Source organism: Bos indicus, chromosome X (assembly GCF_029378745.1).
Source record: "Bos indicus isolate NIAB-ARS_2022 breed Sahiwal x Tharparkar chromosome X, NIAB-ARS_B.indTharparkar_mat_pri_1.0, whole genome shotgun sequence".
NCBI classification, from domain to species: domain Eukaryota; kingdom Metazoa; phylum Chordata; class Mammalia; order Artiodactyla; family Bovidae; genus Bos; species Bos indicus.
Genome location: NC_091789.1, coordinates 110,615,778 through 110,639,988, shown reverse-complemented (window position 1 = coordinate 110,639,988; position 24,211 = coordinate 110,615,778). Strand labels below are relative to the sequence as shown.

The 24,211-nt window shown below is 38.8% G+C and overlaps 2 pseudogenes; both read right to left on the bottom strand.

Moving 5' to 3' along the window:
• The window catches only part of LOC139181559 (small ribosomal subunit protein eS1-like), a 251,412-nt pseudogene that overhangs the window by 37,728 nt on the left and 189,473 nt on the right, over nucleotides 1-24,211 (bottom strand).
• The window catches only part of LOC139181450 (large ribosomal subunit protein uL22-like), a 39,217-nt pseudogene extending 15,006 nt beyond the window's left edge, over nucleotides 1-24,211 (bottom strand).

Here is a 24,211-nt window from a genome sequence, read left to right as displayed (position 1 = left end):
ATTCAGCAATTTTCACCAGAATCCCAGCAAGTGGCATCCTTGTCAACAGGGTACAGGAGACCCAGTGGCATGCACCCCCAGTGAGCTTCCCTGGCACCCAAAAAGACAGCTCTCTGCTCTCCAGCCCCAGCTCACTAGCAACCTGGCTTTCCAGGTGTGGACCAGCTGCGAGCTGTTGCAACTCAGAGGATTTTCCCACCATCCAATGTGCTGCAACCCACCCTTTCTGATGAGATCTGAGTCTCAGCCTAGGGGTGGGGGAAGGGCTCTTTTAAGCTTTGTCCATCCTTGCATCCTTTCCCTCAACTTTCTTCAGAGTTCTCTTTTACCTGTTTAGTAATCAACTTTAACTTGTTAGTAATTCTTTGTATTAATTATCTTCAAGTTACTGGTGTGGTTTATGTCTCCTCACTGGATGCTAACTGATATGCCTGGCAAAAGTAAATGCAAAGAACCCCAGTTGCATTGGATACACACAGAAAGAAAAAAAAACACCCCACCTCTGTTGAGCTTATAATAAAACATTTATAAAGCTTCATAAGGAAACAATGCATCATAAGTAGAAACCAGCGAAGATAGTAAGCAGAAGGACTAGAGGTCCCAAACCAGAGATAATGGAATAAAATTTGAAAGAAAACATAAGATCGGTATATTTTAGATAACTAGAAATCTAAAAGAAGGATCAAAACACTAAGAACAAGACTCTATGAAAAAAGAACAGATAGATAGGAAAAATAACCAGAGACATATAAAGATAAAAAAAATACAGGCACTGAAAACAATTTCAGGAATGAATTAAAAACCAAATTAAACACAGATAAAAAGAGAATAAATGAACTATGTAACAGATTTAAGGAGATGTTTCACAATTTTGTGACACAGTAACCCAAAGATGGAAGATATTTTCAAAAGTTGAAGAGACCTGGAAGATAAAATGTGTAAGAACTAGAGTGGTGTTTATAGTATGCTACCTTTGAGTAAGAAAGAGACTATGCATTCATATTTTATTATGTTTTAATAAAAAAAAAAAACTCAAAGGGTGGGCTTCTCTGGTGGCTCAGTGGTAAAGAATCCGCCTGCCAAAGCAGGAGACCCAGGTTCAATCCCTGTTCCGGGAAGATCCCACATTCCGTGGGGCAACTAAGCCGGTGTGCCACAACTATTGAGCCCGTGCTGTAGAGCCCAGGAGCCTCAATTACTGAGCCCTTGCACCGCAACTACGGAAGCCTGCTTGCCCTAGAGCCCATGTTCCGCAACAAGAGAAGCCATCACAATGAGAAGCCCATGCAACACAAGTAGAGAGAAGCAGGTACAGCAGTGAAGACCCAGTACAGCCAAAAATCAATAAATAAAAACAATTATTAAAAAAAAACTCAAAGGGTTCAGCAGAAATGATAAAAAGGAGTACATCTATGTGAATGTGGTTGTGGTGGGGGAAACGGCAGATGTGGGCGAGGGCGGGACTGAGGCTTTTATTATTGCACACATTTTATTTTTTACCCTCAAGCTAACATCTCACTTTATTCTTTTCCAGTTTCATTGAGACATAACTGACATACAGCACTCTATAAGCTTACACTGAACAGCATAATGGTTTGACATTGTGAAATGATGGCCACCAAAAGTTTAATGAACATTCACCATCTCATATAAATACAAAAAAAGAAAAAAATGTTTTTTTCCCCTTGTGATGAGAACTCTTAGGACCTACTCTCTTAACTTTCAAATATACCGGAGAGCAGTGTTAAATATAGTTATCATGCTGTATATTACACCCCTAGTACTCATGTATACATTTTATATTGGCGTAATTTACAAACCATGTGTGTTACTCCGGATCCTCTGAGAAGAAAAAGCCAAGATGGAATAGGATTTGCAAGAGATTGATTGGAGGAAAAGGGAGGAAGCCCAGAAGGTAGGGAAGAATTTTCAGACCACATTGACAAAAAGGGAGGCTAGTGCAGGCAGATTTTAAGACTGCAGTACAGTTCTAAGAAAGGTTCAGCCAGGCTGATGAGGAGTCCTCAAGCCAAAGCAGCCCATCAGAGGAGTCACATGTCTTGCCGGAATTCTTAGTATCCTTGCTGTGCTTAGTCACTGACTGGGAGCAGCCTGTGTAAAATGCGCCCTCAGTGGCCTCCAGGCTAATGTGGTGGTGGATTCAGAGTGCAGCAGCTGAGGCCATCTGTCAATTACACTCCCATAGCAAGAGATCTGAGTGGCATATTTTCAAAGCCGCCACCCCATCTGATTAAATTTTGTACTCAAAGAAGGGCAAAATAAAGACATTTTCAGACAAAGATGGAAGGAGCTTATCACTCACAGACTGTCACCCTAAAAATCTCTGCAGGATTCACTCTGGGAAGAAATATGTTGAATCCTGAAGTTGAGTGTAGGATGCAGGAAGTGATGATGAGCAAATTAATATGTGGGAAAGAAACTGGTAAATATGCAGATAAATCTAAACAGGTATTGACTATTAAAAAACAAAGATGACAATAATGATTAATTTGGGTGTATTAAAAACAAGGTGGGGACTTCTCTGGTGGTCCCCTGGTTAAGACTTCACCTTCCAATGCAAGGGATGTGGGTTCGATCCCTGGTTGGGGAACTAAGATCCCACATGCCTCAGGGCCAAAAAAACAGACATAAACAACAGAAGTAATGTTGTAACAAATTCAATAAAGACTTAAAAAGTGGTCCACATCAAAAAAAATTTTTTTTAAAAAGCAAGGTAGAATGAAAACACATAAAAACGGAAGGGAACATTGGAGGTAGAGTATTTTAAGGTCTACTCATCAGTCAGGATGTAATCAAGTCAAGAAGAAGTCATACTGGATTAGAGTGGGCCCTAAATTCAATGATTAGATTTGATGAATAGGAGAAAGGAAGGGGAGATTTAGATAGAGAGATGCATAGAGGGAAGAAGGCCACATGATGATGGTGATGGACATCAGAGTGATGCAGCTATAAGCCAAGGAACATCAAGAATTACCAGGAGCTGCCATAAACTAGGGAAAACTAGGAAGAGGAAGTATTCTTCACTACAGTCTTCAGAGAGAGCATGGCCCTGCCAACACCTTGATTTTGGAGTTCTAGCCTTCAAAACTGCAGGAGAATAAATTTCTGTTGTTTAAGCTAAGAAATGTGGGGTAATTTGTTCTGGCAGCACTAGGAAATTAATATAGTGCCAAACTCTTTTCCAGAGTGGCTGTTCAGTTCAGTTCAGTTCAGTCGCTCAGTCGTATCCGACTCTTTGCGACCCCATGAACTGCAGCATGCCAGGCTTCCCTGTCCATCACCAACTCCCGGAGTTCACTCAGACTCACGTCCATCGAGTCAGTGATGCCATCCAGCCATCTCATCCTCTGTCGTCACCTTCTCCTCCTGCCCCCAATCCCTCCCAGCATCAGAGTCTTTTCCAATGAGTCAACTCTTTGCATGAGGTGGCCAAAGTACTGGAGTTTCAGCTTTAGCATCATTCCTTCCAAAGAAATCCCAGGGCTGATCTCCTTCAGAATGGACTGGTTGGATCTCCTTGCAGTCCAAGGGACTCTCAAGAGTGGCTGTACCAGTTCACATTCTCACTGCCAGTGTATGTGAGATCCAGTTTTTCTGCATCCTCACCAGCATGTGGTATTATTGTTATACTTTATTGTAGGTCTTCTAATAATTTTGTAGTGATATCTCATTGTGGTTTAAATTTGTATTTCCCTAATGACAAATGAGGGCTTCCCTGGTGGCTCAGATGGTAAAGAATCTGCCTGCAATGTAGGAGACCTGGGTTCGATCCCTGGGTCGGGTAGATCCCCTGGAGAAGGGAATGGCTACACACTCCAGTATTCTTGCCTGGAGAATCCTATGGACAGAGAAGCCTGGTGGGCTACAGTCCACGGAGTTGCAAAGAATCAGACACAACTCAGCAACTGACATCCATACACACACACACACACACACATAATGACTAATGATCTTGAACATTTTGCCATGTACTTGTTTGCCATCCATATCTCTTCCTTGGTGAAATATCTGTTCAGCTCTTTTGCCCATTTTATAATTGGATTTTTTCCCCTACATTTTGAGAGGTTTTTTTTTTTTTTTTAATGTATTCTACAAAGGAAGCTTTTACAAGATATATAGTTTGCAAGTATTTCCAACCACACTGTAGCTTGTGCTTTCATCCTCTAGACAGAATATTTCACAGTACAAGTTTTTAATTCTGATGATGTCCGTTTTTTTTCTTTTATGAATTGTGGTTTGGTGTTTTTTCTAAAACTCTTCGCCTAGTCTTGGGTCCTAAAGATGTTCTCCTATGTTTTCTTCTATTTCCAAGCACTTTTTAATTTTATTTATTTATTTATTTGCCATGCCGTGTGGCATGTTGGATCTTACTTCCCTGACCAGGGATTGAACCCATGTCCCCTGCAGTGAAAGTGCAGTCTGAACCACCAGGGAAGTCCTCTCTTATGTTTTCTTCTAAAAGTCTCATAGTTTTACATTTAAACCCAAGATCCATTTTGAATTAATTTTAGTATGCAGTGTGATGTTTAGGTCAAGGCTCATGTCTTTCTTTCTTCTACAAATGTCCAGTTGTTCCAGCACAATTTGTTAAAAAAGATGTCTTTCCTTCACGGAATTGCTTTTGCACATTTGTCAAAAATCGATTGGCCATTTCAACAAATAATGTTGTGGAACCTGGATATTCAAACACAAAAGAATGAATTTGGACTGATACCTCACACCATGTACGAAAAATTAACTCAAATTTATCAAAGGCCTAAATGTAAGAGCTCTCTGTTGTTCAGATTGTATAGATTTATCTTTGAGTTCACTGATTCTTTCCTCCATCCTCACCAATCTATTATAGAATCCTTCTAGCAAGTCACTTCATTAATTGTACTTTCCAGTGATTTCTTTGTTTCTTTTTAAATATCTTCTATTTGTTTGCTGAGAATTTTTTTCATCTGTTTCAAGAGTGTTTGCAATGGCTCACTGAAGCATTTTTACAATTAAAACTTTAAAATCGTTATCAGATAATTCCAACATCTGAGTAATCTCAGTGTTTGTCTGTTGCAACTGTCCTGGTTTTTGGTATGAAAAGTCATCTTTGATTGTACCCTGGGTATTTTGGGTATTATGTTGTGAGATTCTGGATCCTCCTTAATCACTCTTAGCAGGCAGTCCTGTTTAGGTGTAGGGAATAAGTCTACCTTTTGCCCACTTATAAAATTGGTTTGTTTGTTTTTTATTAATAAGTTGGAAGAGGACTTCATATATTTTGGATATACAAATCCTTTATCTGGATATGTGATCTGCAAATATCTTTTCCCAGTCTATGGCTTTTCTTTTCATGTTCTTAGTGGTGCTTAGTGGTGTTTCTTAGAAGTTCAAAAATTTTGAATTTTGATGGTGTTGAGTTTAGTAATTCATTCTTTTATGAATCATACTTTTGGGGTCATATCCAAGAAACCTTTTCCTAACCAAGGTCCTTAAGATTTTCTCCTGTTTTCTATTACAGATTTTATAATGTTATAGTACAGTTGTGTTCGACTCTTTGCCACTCCATGAACTGTAGCCCACCAGGCTCATCTGTCCATGGGATTTTCCAGGCAAGAGTACTTGAGTGGGTTGCCATTTCCTTCTCCAGAGGTTCTTCCCGACCCAGGGATCGAACCTTGGTCTCCCGCATTGTAGGCAGATGCTTTACCATCTGAGCCGCCAGGGAAGTCTTACATTTATAATGTTAATCTTACGTTAAGGTCTATGATCTAGTTTGAGTTACATTTTTAGTATGGTGTGATGTGGGTGTACAAGTTCCCCAGTACCATTTGTTGAAAAGATTATCCTTCTCATTGAAATGCCTAGCACCTTTATCAAAAATCAACTGACCATATATAGATGATCTTATTTTCAAAGCAGAAATAGAGACATAGATGTAGAGATCAAACATGTGGATACCAAGGGGGGGAAAAGAGGGGGCAGTGGGATGAACTGGGTGATTGGGATGGACTATTAATACTATGCATAAAATAGATAGCTAATGATAACCTACTGTATAGCACAGGGAACTCTGCTCAATGCTCTGTGGTGACCTAAACGGAAACAAAATCCAAAAAAAGGGGGATATATGGATATGTGTAGCTGATACATTTTGCTGTACAGCAGAAACTAACAACATTTTAAAGCAACTATACTCCAATAAAAATTGATAAAAAAAATAAAAGTTGCATAGACACATCTTTTAAAAAAAATCAACAGACCATAAATATAAAAGTTTATTTCTAGATTCCCAATTCTTTTCCAGTGATCTAGATGTCTATCTCTATGCCAACACCTGAAATGTCAACACCATACTATATTAATAACTACAGCTTATAATAAGTTTTGAAATTGGGAAGTGAAAGTCTTGTACTCTGGTTTTCCTTTTCAAAAATTGTTTTGGGTATTCTAGGTCTATTCCATTTAATTTTAGGATCAGTATTAAGTCAGAAAGTGTGACACAGATGGTTTCTCACTCACAGTAAAAGTAGAATCCAGTGTAGCTTCTTGCGTCGGCTCCCCATGTGGCTGTTCACAGGGCAACGCAAATGAGGGTCAGATGTTCACCTGCCCATGCAGGGGGCTTCAGCACAGGAAAGGATCCCCTAAATTATGAGACTCTAAGCTTATATAAAATTTGTTGGCACATCTGCCCATCTTCCTCTTTAGAGAGGGAGGGGGAGACAGTTGGACAGACAGAAAGAATGATTTCGTCTTTATTCAGAATTGTAAACAAATCTTGGGGGAGGAGAGGGAAAGACCTTTAGATATATCACCTTGGAATATAAGCAAATCTGTCTCTTAGAGAGACATGTCTCTGGGTTCCCTTGGTGGCTCAGTGGTAAAGAATCCACCTGCCAATGCGGGAGACATGGGTTTGATCCTTGATCTGGGAAGATCCCATATGCCAGGGAGCAACTAAGCCCGCACCCCACAACTACTGAGCCTGTGCTCTAGAGCCTGGGAGCCGCAACTACTGAAGCCCGTGCTCTAGAGCCTGTGCTCTGCAACAAGAGAAGCACCATGATGAGAAGCCTGTGCACCGCAACCAGAGAGTATGCCCTGCTTGCTACAAATAGAGAAAAGCCCACACAGCAATGAAGACCCAGCACAGCCAAAAATAATTAACTAAAAAATTTATAATAGAAAAAGAAACATGTCTCTAAATCTCTAGCTTCTAAAAAAAAATTAAAAAATAAATCTCTAGCTTTTAAGGCCTTTGCTGTTCAAATATGTTCTTTACTCAGAAGACCTAACTGCAGAACTGTGAAATATCCCATGGAGAATTGATTCCCAATGATCAGTTTGCCAATTTATGAAAAAAAAAATCTGCTGGAATTTTGATTGGGGTTATGTTAATCTACAGTTCAGTTTAGGAAGAATTTCTATATTAATAATATTGAGTCTAAAAAAAATAATACTGAGTCTTCCAATCCATTAACATATTTCTTCATTTATTTCAGTCTTTTATTTCCCTCATTAGTGTCTTAAAATCTTCAGTGTACTTGTATTTATTTTGTTAAACTTACCCCTATGTTAAACTTGTCCCTAAGTACTTTTATTACTTTTAATGGTATTGTGAATGAAATTGCTTTCTTTTTCCTTTTGGGGGAAATATAGTTGAACATTATGTTAGTTTTAGGTGAATGGAATTGGTTTCTTCATTTTACTTTGGTTTGTTCATTGCTTGTAAACAGTGATGCAATTGATTTTTATATACTGATTTTGAATCCTGTGATTTTGCTCAACTTATTTATTAGTTCCAATAGTTTTTTGTACATAAATTCTTTAGGACTTCCTACACACAAGTTCATGTCATCTACATGGAAGCAACCTAAATGTCCATCGACAGAGAAATGGATAAAGAAGATGTGGTACATATATACAATAGAATACTACTCAGCCATTAAAAAGAATGAACTAATGCCATCTGCAGCAACATGGATGGGCCTAAAGAGTGTCATACTGAGTTAAGTAACTCAGGCAGAGAAGGAGAAATGTCATATGACATCCCTTATATGTGGAATCTAAAAAAAAAAAAAATGGTACGAATGAACTTACTTACAAAACAGAAAGATACTCACAGACCTAGAAAATGAGCTTATGGTTCCCCAGGAGGAGTAGGGGGAAAGGATAGTTAGGGAGTTTGGGAAGGTCATTTACACACTGCTATACTCAAAATGGATAACCAACAAGGACCTATCGTATAGCACATTGAATTCTACTCAATGTTATGTGCCAACCTGGATAGGACTGGGATTTGGGGGAGAATGGATACATGTATATGGATGGCCGAGTGCCTTTGCTATTCACCTGAGACTACCACAACACTGTTGATCAGCTAAACCCCAACACAAAATTTAAAAGTCTAAATTTTGAAAAAAGGAAAGATCATGTCATCTGAGAATACAGACAGTTTCATTGATTCGTTTTCAATCTGGATGCCTTTTGTTTTTCTTGCCTGATTTCACCGGCCAGAACTCCTGTACAATGCTGAAGTGGTCACAGTCAAGTGGCAAGGGTAGGCATTCTTGCTTTGTTGCAGATCTTAACGGGGCACATCCACTCTTTTATCACTAACTATGATGTTAACTGCAGGGTTTTTGTATGTCTTTATCAGGTTGAGGAACTTCCCTTCTATTCTAGTTTGTTGAGAATTTGTATTATGAAGGTCAAATGCCTTTTTTTTTCTAATATATCAGTTGAGATGATCACATGGCTTCTGTCTCATTTCATGTTGTTCCTTTTCAAGTGAATTTGATTTTTTCTGAACTTTGAGAAGGGAGATATGGATTTATAACTTTATGGCTAGAGCTTTCTCCTGCTGTTTTTGAAACGTGTCCAGAACTATGGTGGCTTAATTTCTGAGATGTGCAGCCTCCATTCCCTCATCTACTTTTTCTGGACCTTGCTGTAGATCCAAGTTACTCACTAGCCATTGGAATGTTACCTCCTTTACAGCTTTAGCTCCTGTCATTGTGTTGGCTCTAAAAGCTTTCAGTGAGTACCTGCAAGTTCTCAAGAAGTTGTTGTTCTCAGGTCAGTGGGGGGCTCTACTGCTTCCCTATGTTTCCCTTTGTACATAAGCTGATACTGTAAGTATTGTAGCTGTCACTCGTTTGTCCCTACTTGCTCATAGTTTGTGGGTTTTGGGGAGAGGAGAGGGGAATTTATCATCCAGTTTTGTTGTATAAATAGCTCCTATTTAAAAAAGAAAGCTAGCAGCTAAATACACATAAAAATGGGAAACCAAAGAACAAAAGTTAAGTATGTCAACTCCTGGGAGCAGTACTGTGACAGATGTGTGTGTGTGTGTGTGTGTGTGTGTGTGTGTGTGTGTGTGTGTGTGTGTTATAATCCCTTTTGTTGGACCACATCTTCCGTGCACCAGGTGGCAGAAATAATTGGGAATGGACAGGGAATAAACAACAAAAAGGTGACACTCTTCACCTCTACTATTTCAAATCGCTCATTTCTTTTTTAACAATTTAATGAAAATCAGGTTACAGTAGGGAGTGTGGAATTATATCTTACAAAGGTAGTTCTGAGTGGAACTACCATTTTTAAAAAACGCAATTAATGAGCTGGTGCTTTGGTGTTGCAACAGATGTAACTTGAATCCTTCAAATAAAGATGTTTGAGGTTTTCATCATGGTGGGATAATGAGACCTGCTATTATACTATATTCTCTGTTCAAGGTGGGAAAACTTCAGACTGAATTTTACTTCCAACTGTCACCAGAAGACAAATAAGATAAGCAAATATTCATGACCTAAGGACAAGTGATTACTCAATCAAGTTAAAGTCCAACAAATTTGAAACCAGTGAAAGTAATCCAGAAGCTCTGGCTAGATACTTTTAAACCAAATAACTGTGCCTTTGATTATACCATAAGATGATTTATATATAGAGATATATAAATATCTAGATTCAAATTTAAAAATAAATATTTTAAAATCTGGCATGCTATGTGATTAGAATTCTCAGTGACTAAAACAGGGAATTTCCATTTTTAAAAAGGAAAATGTTTCAATGGGCTATTTCAAACCCACCTCCACACACACTATTCTTATCCCAAGAATTTTATTTCTGTCGTTGTGCAACATTTTGAATTTCCCCACAAATAACTTTATACTTTTGCTTTAAAGTCTATAAATGCTTAAAATCATGCATTTTAAACCTTAAAAGAACTCCTAGTTCACTTAATAACTTATGATACCCAAGTTTGGAATTGTAACTCCAATTCCTTTAGCTGAGAATAAATTTTTTCTAATTATTTTTTTAAATTACCAAAATAAAAGACTAAAGAGTAGCAAGAAGCATTTATCTTGAATATTGAGACTTTGTAATAAAAAGTATGGGATATTCTCTTCTAGTCATTATAGTTTGTTGAAGAACCATAGACAGAAACTCACATATTTGCAAAATGTTTTTAAGGTACACTCATTTGAAAGCAAATCTTAATTTGAAAATCAATTGAGTTTCAAATATTTTTCCAACTACCTGGTATACTCCAACTGGATGCCATAATAACTGGTTATGCTTTAAAATTATAGGAAGAATGATTAAAGGTTTTACTCAGGAAAATTAAAAATACGTTGCAAAGTGATGATGCCAAAATAATTTGAAAATTCAGCTTTTTATAGTTATAGTGCCCATTAAACACCATCAAGCAATTCTTATGTTTGAAGAACACAGACGCTAGTTCCAGAAGGCTCCTCTGCTTCCTCCTTCATCTTACCAGCACAGTTTATACGTGTTATCAATGGAGAGAGAATAAAACTGTATATCTAATATTATCTGTATCTAAGAAATAATTTATTTTATTTAAGCCTGTTCAAAATTGATCTAACCTTGAAAAAGAGATTAAGGTAAAAGATTCCTGGATATCAACCAGTGTCCCCAGTTTTTTAGGGCAGGGAGTAGGGGAAGAAGATAAATGACACAAGAAAGGAAAGAGATCACAAAGGAAATGCAAAGAGAAGAAAAAAGAACACGTACCCAAGAACAGAAACAAACAAAATCCTGGCTTCTCTATGATCTACAGTCTGGAGAAGACGGATGAGTCCACATTCACAACTCTTATAAATACATTGTATGGGGATCTAGAGCTTCCCTGGTAGCTCAGCCGGTAAAGAATCTGCCTGCAATGCAGGAAATCCTGGTTCAATTTCTGGGTGGGGAAGATCCCCTGGAGAAGGGATAGGCTACCCACTCCAGTATTCTTGGGCTTCCCTGGTGGCTCAGCTGGTAAAGAATCTGCATGCAATGTGAAGACCTGGGTTTGATCCCTGGGTTGGGAAGATCCCCTGGAGGAGGAAATGGCAACCTACTCCAGTATTCTTGCCTGGAGAGTCCCCACGGACAGAGGAACCTGGTGGGCTAGAGTCCATGGAGTCCCAAAGAATCAGACACAACTGAGCAACTAAGCACAGCACACAGCACATGGGGGCCTGACAGACAATATTACTTTTCATTTTGCTGTTGTTCAGTTGCTACACTGTGTCTGACACTTTCCAGCCCCATGGACTGCAGCACGCCAGGCCTCCCTGTCCCTCACTATATCCCCGAGTTTGCCCAAGTTCATGTACATTGAGTTGGTGATGCTATCCAACCAATATAATCTTTCATTATTTAGAGTTATAACTATTGATAGAGTCAAAATGTTGTGATTGAAGGATTTGGAAGGAATAGCTTGTAGAAAATATTTGCCCAGTGACTAGCATTATAGTTCTTAATGCATAAATCATCAGCCAATAGTTCCCTGGTGAAACACATTTAATTACAGTAGGCAACATATTTATTGAGCCCCTACAATGTGCCAGGGATGGTTCTAAACACTGAGACTAGGCAGAAAACAAAACAGATAAAAATTCATACCTTCATAACATTATATTCTGGTGGGGAAAAACAAATAAAAACAAGACAAATAAGTAAAGGGAGAGATATAAAGATACACAATAGGTACAAAAGGCCTTCTCTGGTGGCTCAGACAGTAAAGAACCTGCCTGCAATGCAGAAGACCCTGGTTTGATCCTTGGGTCGGGAAGATCCCCTGGAGGTGGAAATGGCTACCCACTCCAGGATTCTTGCCTGGAGAATCCCGTGGACAGAGGAGTGTGGTGGGCTACAGTCCATGGGGTCGCAAAGAGTCAGACAATGACTGTGTGACTAACACTTTCACACTTGCTTTAACACTTAACATAGGACATGACTGAGCGACTAATACACACATACACACACATAGATACAAAAAGAGCTTATATCAATGCTAAAGGGAAAATAAAAATGAAGTCGGGAAGGGGGATAAAATGCCTTGGGCAGGGATGAAGATATGGAGATGAATAAAAAGGTGACATTAAATAATATCTGAAGGAAGTAAGGGAACCCGGTGAAAAAGGATTCCAGGCAGAAGGGAAGAGCAAATGCCAAGATGTTGAGACAGGAGCCTGTTGATACATTGGATGAATTACAAGAGGGCCAGTGTAGCTTGAGCAAAATGAGGGGAGGAAAGAGAAATAAGAGATGAGTCACCTCTTAGAGTTATAGTTTTTCCCTTGTGATGAGAACTTTTAAGATCTACTCTCTTAGCAACTTTCAAATATATGATACAATATCGTGAGCTATAGCCTCCAAGTTGTACATTAAATCCCCAGAGACTGTTTATCATATCACTCGAAGCCTGTACCTTTTTACCACCTTCACCCAATTCCTCCACCCCCAAGCTCCTGCCTCTAGCAACCACATATCTGATCTGCGTTTCTGTGTGTGTGGTTTCTTAGATCCCATCTATAAGTGAGATCGTGTAGTACATGGTATATAATATACATAGAACTGACTTCTGTGGTCTGACCACATGAATAAATGATGGATATTAACTAAACACATCATGGTGATCATTTTGTGATATACACCTTAAATGTATACAATGTTTTAGGTTGATTGAAGGCAGAAGGGGAAGAGGGTGTCAGAGGATGAGATAGATGGCATCACCGATTCAATGGATGTGAACTTGGAGATAGTGAAGGACAAAGAGGCCTGGCGTGCTGCAGTCCATGGGGTTGCAAAGAGTCAGACACAGCTTGGCAACTGAACAACAACCACAACAGTAGGTTAATTATATTTCAATAAACATGGAAAAAAATAATGGCAGCACCAAGTGTGGGTGAGGATATGGAGAAACTGGATCTCTCATACATTGCTGGTGGAATGTAAAATGGTACAGCTACTCTGGAAAATAGTCTTGCAGTTTCTTTAAAGACGTACACTTCTAATATGCCCCAGTGATCACACTTTTAGGTATTTATTCCAGAGAAACAAAAACTTAGGTCCACACCAAAGCCTGTGTATGATTGTTCACAGCAGTTTTATTTGTAACAGGCTAAAATTGGAAACAGCCCAGATGTCTTTCACACATGATGTGAAGCAACTGTGGTACATCTGTGCCCTGGAGTGAAAGTGAAAGCGTTAGTCGCTCAGTTGTGTCTGACTCTTTGCGACCCCATGGACTATAGCCCGCCAGGCTCCTCTGTCCATGGAATTCTCCAGGCAAGATACTGGAATGGATGCCCATTGGCATTCCAGATGCCAATGCCCTTCTCCAGGGGATCTTCCCAATACAGAAATCAAACGCACATCTCCTGCAGCTGCAGGCAGATTCTTTACCATCTGAGCCACCAGGGAAGCTGCCATGGAGTACTGCTAAGTCACTTCAGTTGTGTCCAACTCTGTGCAACCCCATAGATGGCAGCCCACCAGGCTTCCCCGTCCCTAGGATTCTCCAGGCAAGAACACTGGAGTGGGTTGTCATTTCCTTCTCCAATGCAGGAAAGTGAAAAGTGAAAGTGAAGTCACTCAGTCGTATCGGACTCTTAGCGACCCCATGGACTGCAGCCTACCAGGCTCCTCCATCCATGGGATTTTCCAGGCAAGAGTACTGGAGTGGGGTGCCATTGCCTTCTCTGGCCATGGAGTACTACTCAGCAATAAAAAGAAGTGACTACTTACTATATACAAAATAGATAACTAATAAGGACCTACTGTATAACACAGGGAACTCTACTCAATACTCTGTAATGATCTATATGGAAAAGAATCTAAAAAAGAGTGGACATATGTGTATGTATAACTGAGTCACTTTGCTGTACAGCAGAAACACAACACTGCAAATCAACTATACTCCAATAAAAATTTTTTTCAAAAAATAGGAAATGTGATGAAAAGAAAAAGTGAGTACCAATACATGCAACAGCTTGGGTGAATCCTAAGGGCATTATATTGAGTGAATGTAAGCCAATTTCAAAAGCTCACATACTTTGTGATTTTATTCATATGAAGTTCTCTAGTGACTAAATTATAAATATGGAGGACAAATTAGTGGTTCGGGGATTTGAGTTGGTGGGGTGACTATAAAGGGTTAGCAAAAGGGTGTTCTTTCCAGTGATGGAAAGTTTCTGTATCTTGATTGCTGTGGTGGTTACACAAATCTACACATGTGAAAAAGTGACCCAGAACTACACACACATTGTAGCAACGTCAGTTTACTGGTTTTGATATGGTTCCACAGTCAGGGAAGATGTAACTATTGTGAGAACATGAGTGAAGGGTAGCTGGGATCTCTCTACACTATCACTGCAATTTCCTGTGAATCTATAATTACTTCAAAGGAAAAAGTTGAAAAATGTAATTTAAAAAATCAACGAAAATAAAACTTTATTGAAAGACATTGAAGACCTAGAGAGAGAGAGGTCAGAGAGCTCACTGAGGGCAGCTCATGCCCCACCCATTGTGAGGTCTTAGAACTTGACTCTGAGTGAGCTGAAGAGGTACTGGAAGTTTCAGAGGTGTCATATCATCAGACTTATGCTTTACCAGGACCCCTCTGACTACTGTGATGAGAACAGAATGAAGCAAGAGAGGGTGTCCTTTTAAGATTAGAGAAATAACAGCTTCTTTGCAAGGGGCACTGACAGGACAGTCGAGTAGAGAGGTGGGGAAATTGATGACGCAAAACAGAGAGGAATTTTAACTTATCAGCAACTCAGCAAAAATAGCTAACTAGTCACCTTAAGCAAACAAAATATATCTAACATACAATGCAATTTACTGATTTATTATCCTTATTGTCTGTGGTCTAACTTCCACCCACTGTAATGTAAGCTGTACAGGGACTTCTGTTTGTTTGCCTGTATATGCCAAGCATGTAATAGCGGCTCCATACAGTTTTTGCAGCATGAACATACTCTTACAGCTATAGAGTAAAAGGTTCTATTGCATAAATACAAGAACTTGCTTTGGAGTGTAGGGCAGTGCTTGGGATGATGGGAAGAAATGAAAGAAACAGAATTACCAAGCCAGCCATTGGTATGATGCCATCCTGTAGGGACACAGAAAGACATTGCCCTCTTATGCTTCATGTTTAGTTTTGAAATCCTTTTGTATCCAGAGTGAAATGTAGGGAAAGATTTTCATTCTCTATCACATGACTACCCAAAGTACACACTTGATAAATACAGTTTGAAGTACTAGGCTCCTTTTCACGGGGCTCACTAGGCCAGCGATTCTGGTATTAGGCCATATAATTCCTGAAACAACCCCAATCCTGAGGTACACACACCGACCACTGTGAGAATCACTCTGAAAGATTAAATATTTTTATTTTCTTAAAGACTATTTTTAGGGAAGCATTAAAAATGGATTCATTTGGCCAGACCACAGAAGTCAGTTCTCCCAATTTTCTTTATACAATATGCTGAGTATTCTCTCTGACAGTAACCAAGGCCAGTGGAAAAAGGGCTTCTACTGTGGCACACTGACCCTCTTGTCCAGAGCATTCAAGTAAATGTCAGATTCTCTTCTCTAGTTTGGAAAAGTTAAGAAAGAGCATATTCTCTAGAATACAAGTTATGATTTCTGACACTTACAAGGGTACCTTATTCGAAAACAATTCAGCTTGAATTGCTGTTTAAGGGCTGAAGCTCACATACTGCTTTGAGCTGAAGTGTTTATTGCTCAGCTAAGAAACTGGACTTTATTGTAAGTGGTAAATCCATTTCTCTCTCTGTAACAGAGAATAATCAACACGTGCCTTTCCTGTCCTCAAAGAAGCAGTTGTCATCCTCATAACCTAGTAAGTTATAACTGAACTCATTATCTCATTCACACAAGGCTGCCATTTTAATCTGTGGGAATTACTACAGTAAACACTTCTCTAAGTAGAATAGATGGAAGTTATATCTTTTTAAAGATTTTTTGATCTCCATATTTTAGGGGAAAGTCAGTCTTGGATCTCTTGTGACAGAGATGAACTGAAATGATAGGTTATTGAGTTTTTTCAAATCAACATACAAGATTGCTGACATTTTTGTGTGCATACACTTCTATGAATTCTAACACATCTATAGATCTGTGTAACCACCACCACTTAGGATACAGAACAACTACATCACACACCCCACCTGACTCCCTTTTGCTATCTTGTTGTAGCAGGAGTTGTCAAACCACATCTGAGTCAAATCTGGCCTGTGGCCTATTTCTAGGGCCAGAACTTAAGAATGCTTGTTACATTTTTAAAGCATCGCAAAAAGAACAAAAGTAACAAACAAAAATAAAGAACATGGAACAGAGGCCATATGTGACCTACAAAACCTAAAATTTACTATCTGTCCCTCTGCAGAAAACATTCTGTAGTCATGCTCTTGCCCTGCCCCTAACCCTTGGAAGCCACTAATCTGCTCTTCGTCATTACTGTATTGTCTTTGAAAGATGTCATACAAATGGAATCACACAGTATGTAGCCTTTGGAGACTTTGGAGCACTATGCCGTTGAGATTCATCCATGTTGTTGCATTTGTCAGTAGTTCTTTCCTTTATATTGCTGCGTGCATGCGTGCTAAGTCGCTTCAGTTGTGTCCGACTCTTTGCGGCCATGTGGACTGGAGCCCACCAGGCTCCTCTGCCTATGAGATTTTCCAGGCAAGAATACTCAAGTGGGTTTCCATGCCCTCCTTCAGGGGATATTTCCAACCAGGGATTGAATTCACATCTCTTACATCTCCTGCATTGGCAGGAGGGTTGTTTAACACTAGGGCCACCTGGGAGGCTCTGAGTAGAATTCTATTGTAAGGATATAACACCAGCTATTTATTCATTCACTCGTTGAGGGACATTTGGATTGTTTCCAGTTTGGGGCATTGATGAATAGACCTGCTGTGAATATTCATGTATATATTTTTCAGTGAAAATAAGTTTTCATTTCTCTAGGGAAATACCTAGGAGTGGGATTGTTGGGTCATATGGTAAGCATATGTTTAACTGTATTAAAAAAAAAAAACAAAAAAACACTGCCAAACTGTTTTCCAGAGGGGCTGTACCATTTTGCATTCCAATGAGTAAAGTATGAGACCTCCAGTTGCTCTGCATCCTTTTTAGCACTTGGCATTGTCAGTATTTTTTTATTGTAGCCATTTTAATAGGTATATAGTGGTATTTACTTGTGGTTTTAATTTGCATTTCGCCAATGGTTAATGATGTTGAATATCTTTATGTGCGTATTTGCCATCCATATATCCTCTTTGGTATAGTGTTTGTTCAAGCCTTTTGCCATTAAAAAAAAAACTTTTTTATTATGAAATAGCTAAATTCATAGGATATTGCAGGTAGTACAGACAGGTCCCATGTAACCTTCACCCAGTTTTCCCAAATGGTTACATCTTACATAACTATAGCATAATATCAAAACCAGGAATTGACATTGGTGTGATGTGTGTATATCATTTGATGCCGTATTGTCATCAGTATGGTAGATTGATGTAGATTTGTATAGTCACCACTGCAAGGAAGATGCACAGCTGCTCCATCACCACAAGTATCTCCCTTGAGCTACCCCTTTATAGCCAGCCATGCACCTCCCCTCAAACATCCGTAAGCCCTGGCAACTGGTCATTTGTTTTCTATCTCTATACTTTTATCACATTGCAAATGCCATATAAATGGAATCATATTGTATGTAACAGTTTGAAATCGCCTTTTTTTTAAAAGTGATACTCTCAGTTCAGTTCAGTCGCTCAGTCGTGTCCGACTCCTTGGACCCCATGAATCGCAGCACGCCAGGCCTCCCTGTCCATCATCAACTCCCAGAGTTCACTCAGACTCACGTCCATCGAGTCAGTGATGCCATCCAGCCATCTCATCCTCTATCATCCCCTTCTCCTCCTGCCCTCAATCCCTCCCAGCATCAGAGTCTTTTCCAATGAGTCAACTCTTCGCATGAGGTGGCCAAAGTACTGGAGTTTCAGCTTTAGCATCATTCCTTCCAATGAACACCCAGGACTGCTCTCCTTCAGAATGGACTGGTTGGATCTCCTTGCAGTCCAAGGGACTCTCAAGAGTCTTCTCCAACACCACAGTTCAAAAGCATCAATTCTTCAGTGCTCAGCTTTCTTCACAGTCCAACTCTCACATCCATACATGACCACTGGAAAAACCATAGCCTTGACTAGCTGGACCTTTGTTGGCAAAGTAATGTCTCTGCTTTTGAATATGCTATCTAGGTTGATCATAACTTTCCTTCCAAGGAGTAAGCGTCTTTTAATTTCATGGCTGCAGTCACCATCTGCAGTGATTTTGGAGCCCCAAAAAATAAAGTCTGACAGTTTCCATTGTTTCCCCATCTATAAGATCTATCCAAATTATTGCCTGTATCAAGAGTTCATTGCTTTTCATTGCAGGGTCATTATTCCATGGGCTTCCCAGGAGGCTCAGTGATAAAGAATCTGCCTGCCAAGCAGGAGATGCGGGTTCAATCCCTGGGTCGGGAAGATAACCTGGAGAAGGAAATGCCAACCCACTCCAGTACTCTTGCCTGGGAAATCGCATAGACAGAGGAGCCTCATGGGCTACAGCCCACAGGGTCACAAAGAGTTGGACACGACTTGGCAAGTAACTAACCAACAACCAACCAATTATTCCATGGTGTAGATGTATCATGGTATGTTTAGTCATTCGATTATTGAGGAACATTTTGGTTATTTTGAGCTTCTGACTACTGCAGATAATGCTGCTCCAATCATTTGTGTACAAGTCTGTGTGGACACAAATTTCCAAATCTCTGGGATAAATACCCAGGAGTATGATTGCTGGGTTGTACTTCAAGTTTTGCCCATTAAAAAAAAATTGGACTCTTTGTTTTCTTATTGTGTAGTTTTCAGCATTCTTTATTCATAATGGATACAAGTCCTTTACTTTTTAATGGATCATATTTTCAGTGTCAGGCCTAAGGAATCTTTGCCTAACCACCAATAATAACGATTTTCTCCTACTTTTCATTCTAAAAGGTTCATCACTTTAGGTTAGGTTTTACTTTTAGATGTGGGATCCATTTTGAATTAATTTGGGGATAAGGTGTAAGACTTCGATCAGGTTCACTTTCTTTGCATGTGGATGTTCAATTGTTTTAATACCATTTGTTGAATAATCTGTTCTTTCTCCATTGAATTGCCCAATGTGGTATATCATACAATGCAATGTTGGTGGTGGTTTAGTCGCTAAGTCATGTCCGACTCTTGCAATCCCGTGACTGTAGCCTGCCAGGCGAGAATACTGGAGTGGGTTGCCATTTCCCTTTCCAGAGGATCTTCCCAACCCAGGAATTGAACCCAGGTCTCCTGCATTGCAGGCAGATTCTCTACTGACTGAGCTATGAGGGAACCCTTCTATGCAATGTTATTTGGCAATTAAAAAAGAAGTGAAGTACTGATACAAGTTACAATAGGAATGAACCTTAAAAACATTAAACTAAGTGAGAGAAGTCAGTCACAGAAGACAACATATTGTATTCATTCTATTTATGTGAAATGTTTAGAATAGGCAAATCCATAGAGATAGAAAGTAGTAGATTGGTGGTCACCTAGGGCTGGTGGGTTTGGGAGGAAATGAGGAGTGACTGATAATAGATACAGGGCTTCTTTTTGACGGGATAAAGTTCTACAAGTGATTGTGGCAATAGTTGCAGAACTTTGTTAAACATTGTACACTTTAAATGAACTGTATGGTATGTGAATAATATTTAAACAAAGCTGTTATAAAAATTTTTTGAAGAAATAAGAATGTTTGTGAAATCACTTAATGACAGAGCATAGCAACAAGCAAAATTGAGGATAATTGAGCAAAAAGTAAGTGGTTCCAGTCAATTTTAGAGCAGGGCAATAGTTAAGGGTTGCTCAGAAAGCTATAAAGTGTTCAGTAAGTTCTGAACATAAATTTCTTTAAAGGGACTCAAGTCTGTCATTGAGTGCTGGTAGGAGTGTAAATTGACATAACCTTTATGGGAAGCAACTTGTTGATGTATGTCAAGAGTTTTCTTTTAAACCTGAAGAATCTTTTGCTTAGCAATTCCACTTTGAGAAAATCTAAGAAAATAAAATACATTAAAAGATTTATGTGGGGGGTGGGGGGTAGGAAAGGGATGGATTGGGAAATTGGGATTAGCAGATGCAAACTATTATACATAGAATGGATTGAAAAACAAGGTCCTACTATATAGCACAGTATGCTGCTGCTGCTGCTGCTAAGTCACTTCAGTTGTGTTCGACTCTATGTGACCCCATAGACTGCAGCCCACCAGGCTCCCCCGTCCCTGGGATTCTCCAGGCAAGAACACTGGAGTGGGTTGCCATTTCCTTCTCCAATTCGTGAAAGTGAAAAGTGAAAGTGAAGTTGCTCAGTCGTGTCCGAGTCTTCGCAACCCCATGGACTGCAGCCTACCAGGCTCCTCCATCCATGGGATTTTCCAGGCAAGAGTACTGGAGTGGGGTGCCATTGCCTTCTCCGATAGCACAGTATAGTATTGACTATAGTCAATATCCTGTGATAAACCATAATAGAAAAGAATATAAAAAAGAATATATATATAAATATACATGCATAATAACTGAGTCACTTTGCTTTACAGCAATAAATAACACGACACTGTAATTCAAGTATACTTCAATTAAAAACAAAACAAAAAGTCTGAATGGTAGAAGAAAAATGTGTTGGAAGAAGGTACAGATGGAATGATATGGATGTTTAGAGAAGAACCATTTCAATGAAATATATACACTAAATTTTGAAAAAGATTTATTAACACAGATAATACTAGAAGTTTAGAGATAAACAGAATGTGGGGAAGTATATATACAACCATGCAATGAATATGGAGCAGTCATTGAAAAATCCTTTTTCTAACACCTTTATGGAGATGTAATTGATAGATGAGAAACTGCATATATGTAAAGTATACAACTTGATAACTTTTGAGGTATATGTATCTATTAAAATATCACCTTAATAGGATAATGAACATGTTCATCACCCCCAAAAGTTTCCTCATCCCCCTCTTGCTCCACACCAACCACCACCACCCACCAGGCAACCACTGATCTGTTTTCTGACCCTATAGATTAGCTTGCATTTTATAGAATTATATACAGGTGAAATTATACTACTGTGTACTTTTTTTGGCTTGGACCATTTCATTTAGAATAATTATTTTCATGATTCATCTGTGTCGTTGTGTGTTGCTGTGCTTAGTCGCTCAGTCATGTCTGACTCTTTGCAACCCCATGCACCGTAGCCCACCAGGTTCCTCTGTCCATGGAATTTTCCAGGCAAGCACGCTGGAGCGGGTTGCCATTTCCTACTCCAGGGGATCTTCTCAACCCAGTTCTCCTTCATTGCAGGTAGATTCTTTACCCTCTGAGCCATTGTATCAATAGTTTATTCCTTTTGAATGGTGAGTAGTGATCCACTGTATGGATATACTACTTATTCATTCACCTATTGATGGCTAATTGGGTGGTTGTTTCAGTCCTTGGCTATTAAATAAAGCTGCTATGAAAATTCACATACAAGTCTTTGTGTTGACACATGCTTTCATTTCTCTTGGATAAACACCTAGAAGTGAAATATTAATATTAATATATATAGTAGGTGTATATGCAACCTATTGAGCAACTTCTAAATTGTTTTCCAAAGTGGTTATACATTTTCTATTTCCCAACAGCAGTGTACACAAATTACAGTTCTTTCACATCCATATCAACTGTTGGCACAGTCAGTCAATTTTAGCCATTTTAAAAGGTGTGAGATAGTATTTCCTTGTGGTTTTAAATTCTAATTCCCAAATAACTAGTAATTTTGAATATTTTTTCATGTGCTTATTTGCTATTAATATATCTTCTTTGGTGAAGTATCTGTATAGCTTGCTCACTTTTATTTATTGGGTTGTTTGTTTTCTTATTATTGAGCTTTGAGTGTTCTTTATATAATCTCAATACAAGCCCTTTATCACATACATGACTTACAAATATTTTCTCCTAATATGTTGCTCATCTCTTCATTCTCTTAACAGTCTCTTTTGAAAACGAAAAGCTGTATATTGTAATGAAATTCAATTTATCATTTTTTTTCATGGATCGAGCTTTTGGTGCTGTATCAAGGAAATTTTTGTGTAAATCAAAACCATAGTTTTCTATTTTCTTCTAGATGTTATATAATTTTTACATTGAGATCATTGATCTCTTTTGAATCCCTTTTTGTTGTCAGGTATGGATTCAGATACATTTTTATTTTGCATATGGATAGCCAGTTGTTCCAGCACAGTTATTTTTTTAAATTATCCTTTCTTCACTGAATTGTTTTTGTACCTTTGTCATATGTGTCCATATGTGTGCAGGTTTATCTACTCCATTCCACTGATCTAATCACCTAGCTTGATCTCAATCCCATGGCATCTGGATTACTATAGCTTTATAATAAGATTCTGAAATCAATTAGCTTTAATCTAATTTTGTTCCTCTTTGTTGAAGTTATTTAGCTATTCTAGGTCCTTTGTATTTCTATGTGAAATGTAGGACCATCTTGTCAGTTTCGACCAAAAAGCCTGCTGAAATTTTGACTGGGATTGCATTTAGCCTATAGATCAATTTGGGGAGAACTGATATAATAGTATTAATCCTTATGACACATAAATACAGTATATCTCTTCATTTATTTAGGTCTTAATTTCAGTAGTGCTTTGTAGTTTGTAGCATACTGATTTCCCACAATTTTGTTAAATTTACTGCTAAGTTTTTACTATTTTTTGATGCTAAATAGTATTTAAAATTTTAATTTCTGATTGTTTTTTTTTTTTTTAATTTATTTGCATTTATTTTTTGCGGCATTTATTCCCGGGCCATAAGTTTTTGTTTCTTCAGTTTCTTCTGGGATATCTTTTTCTTCTGTGCAGCCTCCTCTTCTGGTTTAGGAACAATCTGTTCTTTTTCAGTAAGGATCATCTCAATGTGGCAGGGAGAGCTCATATAGGGGTTGATACGACCATGAGCTCTGTAAGTCCCGCGCCGCATCTTGGGGGCTTTGTTCACTTGGATGTGCTCAATGACCAGAGAATCTACATCTAACCCCTTAAGTTCAGCATTACTCTCTGCATTTTTGAGCACGTGTAGTAAAAATTCAGCACTCTTTTTGCGCCACCGACCCTGCGTCCAGCCCCACTGTTTGGCCTGTGCACACCTACCAACTCCACCGTTGTAACGACGGAATGGCACACATTGCTTCTTTAAAGTGACATCCTTCAGATACTTGGTGGCTTTTCGGATATGTATACCCTTTATGGCCTGGGCAGTTTCACGAGTGTTCTTAAGTGAACACGAAGATTTGCACTCTTGATTTGCATGATTTTGTGGGGTTTTCTGGGTCAAGTGAATAGCGCACCATTTTTAGGGGTCACCTCAGGCCGATGACCGGAAAAGCTAATTTCTGATTGTTAATGCTCCATAAAATACAATTGATTTTTGTATGTTGATCCAAACTTCCATTCCTGGGATAAACCCCACTTGGTCATGGATATTGTTAGATTCAATTTGCTAAAATTTTGTTTAGACCTTTTGTATCTCTGCTCATGAGGGATATTGATCTTTAATTTTTCCTTTTTGTAAAAGCTTTTATTAGGTTTTGCTATCAAGATAATGCCAGACTTATAGAATGAGCTGGGAAGTATTTTTTTCTTCAGTTTTTTTGTAAGAGTTGCAAAGAATTGGTATTATTTCTTCCTTAAATGTTTCATAGAATTCACCAGTGACAACATCTAGGCCTAGTGTTTTCTTTGTAGAATCATTTTTAACTGAAAATT